This window comes from Cynoglossus semilaevis, chromosome 6, assembly GCF_000523025.1.
Source record: "Cynoglossus semilaevis isolate Cse_v1.0 chromosome 6, Cse_v1.0, whole genome shotgun sequence".
Taxonomy (NCBI): domain Eukaryota; kingdom Metazoa; phylum Chordata; class Actinopteri; order Pleuronectiformes; family Cynoglossidae; genus Cynoglossus; species Cynoglossus semilaevis.
Genome location: NC_024312.1, coordinates 6,162,812 through 6,166,987, shown reverse-complemented (window position 1 = coordinate 6,166,987; position 4,176 = coordinate 6,162,812). Strand labels below are relative to the sequence as shown.

General features: G+C 47.4%; 1 protein-coding gene across 1 annotated transcript in view; it reads right to left on the bottom strand.

The window, feature by feature from the left end:
- Positions 1-1,447: 1,447 nt before the first annotated feature.
- pot1 (protection of telomeres 1 homolog) overlaps positions 1,448-4,176 on the bottom strand; it is a 20,831-nt gene continuing 18,102 nt past the window's right edge. The window contains exon 21 of the mRNA XM_017032803.2: positions 1,448-1,558. The gene's annotated coding sequence lies outside the window, so the exon portion shown is untranslated. The remainder of the gene's footprint in view (positions 1,559-4,176) is intronic.

The following is a 4,176-nucleotide window of genomic DNA, read 5'->3' as shown; positions in this document are numbered from 1 at the left end:
AACGTATGAAAACATATGTTTAAATGTTTTATTCAAAGTGCCACATCACAGCGCCTCGTCGACTCCCAACGTACGCTGAACATGACACAGTCCACAGCTGCTCTCAAAGTACAGTCGACTCACCTCAGACCAACAACCAGTAAACTACAGTCACAGCTACAATTCACTTTTCATTTTCTAACACAAAAACCCGGGGATATTTTAAAACATCTCTCCATGTTAACCATTTCCTTCAAAACAACTAAAGACAAACTAATAATTATGTCTATTTTTTCCCCCCTAAAATCGTCCAACTAAACAATTTGGAGAACGTTCTAAACCTCAGTGGACTATAAAAATAAATATTAACCATGTTTTTAATTAAATTGAGGAACAGCTGTTTGTGAAATTAACACATTGAACTGAGCTCTAATGGAACACACATTCATCACAAAGTAAAAAAAAATGTCTGCAGTTAAATTATCATAGGTAATGTGAGTTAATGATAAAAAACTAGACAAATAAGAATAATGATTCTTTTTAATACTGACTGTGCTCTTTCATATTTGTATATCTTTCATATATATACATACATCTATATATATACATATATGAATATACATACATATGTGTATATATATATATATATGAAAGAAATACAACTGTCCCAGATCCCGTCTTTGTCCATCACTACATAACAACAGTCTGGATCCTGACATCCTCCTCCTCCTCCTCCTCGTCCGACAGGTCGCCCTCAACAGTGTGTGGCCACAGTAGGGTAGGTGCGGGCCGCCCTGTGGATGGTGCTGAAGGGTGAGAGCTCCAGCTCTGTTACGTTTTGCTCGTTGTCTGTGTCGCTGGTGTCGGTGGCCGGCGACGCAGGCGGCCCGCACTCTTGGCAGCAGCAGCAGCAGCAGTCCAGGAAGGCCTTGGTGAAGGGCTGGCACAGGGTGAAGAGCAGCACCGGCGCCACCGCTGACTTACAGAAGAGCAGCAGCTGGCTGACCAGGTGCAGGATGTCCAGGGCTCTCCTGGGGACACTGACGGCCATGTACGCGGTCAGGATGTTGCAGATGTTCTCCGGGATGCTGCAGAATCCATAGAGGATGGCCAGCGCCACCACGGCGCAGTTCATCTGGCTTTCCAGCTGGATTTGCTTCTTGCTGCCCCGCACGCACGAGCGCTCGGCCCGGCGGATCTTGCGAGCGGTGAGCAGCGAGCTGCAAATGGTGAACAGCGTTGGGAGGCAGAAGTAGCAACCAAAGTACCACCAGAGCCTGGCGCCGTCATAGGTGAGTCCCAGGACGTACAGGGTGTCGGGGAGGTCGGTGGAGATGCGGATCACGCAGCGCTCACAGGGGGTCACGTCAGGAGGGTCGCCGTCCTCGGTGACCAGTTGACGTATGAGGAGTTCAGGAAGTGCCAGGAGCAGAGCCCCCACCCATATGACCGTCAGCTTGGCTGTGGTGGAGACCCAGTTCTCAATCATCTCATAGTACATCTTCACGTTGGAGGCAGCTCGGAATCGATCGATGCACAAGGCGCACAGGGTGAAGGTCGTGACTCCGAGAGAAACCACCTGATGAGACAGGCAGAAGAAAACAAAAACGATCATTTCTGAATGTATCCCAACGTTTACAGTAGAATTCATGAACCAGGAGTTGGAAAACTGCAGTTTTTGGTGGAGCAAGTATTAGGATTAAATGTGTCTTTAAGAGATGAGGGCAAAGCACTGACCTCAGATCTGTGGCATGTTGGTAAATATCAGCTGTAAAATTCATTCTTATTTGGCATTTGTACTAAACAGTGCTGGGGTCGATGGTTTGATACCCAGTCTTTCTGTATAACATTTGTATGTTCTCAGCTGGTACTTCAAGATTTGTACCAGCAGAGAACATATTGGGGTTTGGGACGGGAGTCGGGGCCCACCACTACTCCAAAGAGGATTGAGTTGTACAATATGGATTGATGAATATACACATGTCAGGAATCTTGTCAGTCATGTCATTAAGTCAGTTAATCATTTGAATAGTTCTGTGGAGCATTATTGTTGTCAATCACCTTTAAATCTTTTTTTGCAATGAAAAAAAACCAAAACATTTTTTGGAAGATTCTAACTAAGGACTAACTGATCCTCCGTGAGGAAACTGGTCCGGCCTGTTCCCCTCTGTGAGAAACTCATGAAAAACATTTCATACTGTGGCCAAACATGAGGCTCCCACCTCCAGGTACGGGATGATCCTGCAGGAGAACTCTCCCAGCAGCCACTTCTTCGTCAAAGCGTGAAACACCACCAGAGGCAGACAGAAGAAAATGACAACGAAGTCCCACAGGGCCAGGTTGGCCAGCAGGGAGTTAGAGATGCTCCTCATGTAGTAGTTGTGACACACGATGCACATCACCGACAGGTTCCCGATGATCCCGACACTGAAGATGACGACGGCGAGGATCAGCACCGTGTATGCGCCGTAGGACTCCGCGTGGTTCTCCTCTTCATAGTCACTGGCGTTAAGTCCGAATGAAGGACCCGCGTCTTGCTCCTGGGCCATGGCAGAAGGCAGGTTCTCCAACACACCCGCGGCACCGTTCGACATTGTTCCAATGCGAGTCACAGTTTGGACGTTTGCACCGCGTCTCCGCCGCCGCTTGTGTCTGGTTCTCCTCGACACACCAGCTTCGCTTCTTTTCGTGCGTAAAGTTCCCACTTTGGGTGCAGCTCGGGGGCGCTCACTGCCAAAATGCGCATCATTTGTGCGCCGGTGAACCTCATCCAGCAGATGCTCAGGTGACAACACGTTGACACTTTCCGTCCATGACGCTGGTGAACTTAGCGTCCCCTCACTGGCCTCCCCACCGAACGTGCGCCATCCCTGGGTCTGCGCATTCCTTTCAGCGGCGGTGGACTTGTAATGAGGACTTAAAGTCGTCTTTGTTTTGTGCCAGTACAGATGAGCCGCCACGGCCTCGCTGCACAGCCACAGACACAGCAACTTCAGAGGTGGAGGCGGCATCGCGAGGCTCCGTCTAACCCTTGAACGTGAACCAAAGTAAACTAGAGAATAAACGGTCCATGTCCGAGCTCAACAAAACACTCCAAGAGGTGTGTGGTACTCTGTCATCGTCCTGCGTCAACAGCACTAATAAAGTAGATAACATGTTCGATTCCGGTGTCTCCAGGAGCGGCTCGGGTCTGAAGACATCACCAGAGAGATGAGACCCCAAAGACACAGTGAGTTCAAAATGTCCTGGAAACACTGGAGCAGAGCTCCATCTTATCAGCAGCAGCAGCACAGACGCCGTCCGTGATCTTAGACGGAGACGTTTCGGATCTTAAGGAAAGTTTCTCCTCATCAAGATGCATTTGAGCTGCTGGAGGTTGGTGATAAGGAGAGACCCGACCAGAGGAGAGGCAGAGCTCCGAGTGACAGCCGGGAGAGCAGTCGAGGGATGGGCGGAGGAGGAGGAGGAGGAGGATGGGAGGGAGGTCTGGGGGGGCAGAGAAAGGGATCTGTCATCTGTCAATGATGTGCAAATACTCTGAAGTACTTCTCATGACTTACACGGATTAATGTCAATTTTTTTTTTTTTTAAAAAAAGGAAAATTAATAACCGTACATGTGTATTTGTTATCAGTGAACAACGCAGGCATCGGTATCGGTACAGTTTAGTTTAGTTAAACTGAGTTATGACGTGGTAGCAACAATTCCCCAATGCATTTATTTATTTATTTCATCTGTGTGAAACTATTTTAAACTACATCAGATTCAGCCTCCATCGTCGTTAACACTGGATAAAGATAAAGATTTGAGTTTAACATTGTTAGCAGTATGCAGCTCTGCAGAATATCGAGAAATCGATACAACGGTTAGTGCAGCTTAATCGTGAACAACTGTCGCCAACAGACTGAAAATGTTGTGAACAAAATAACTAAACGTACGTGCAGAATAGTACCAATGTGCTGCAACTACATTTATAGCGACCCCTACAGGCGAGGAAAAACACTAAAGTACTTTTTCCTAAAAATATGACGTAGCATTTTCCTTTGCTTCTGCCTTTCCTTTTGGTGGCAGCACAGATGACCAACAGCCCAGATAATGATGTTACTGGACATTCAGTTTATTTAGTTCAGAAGCAGGAGTTGAACTGAGCTGCAGACACAGGTGTGGATGTTTCTCAGGATGAAATATTATAAAGGCA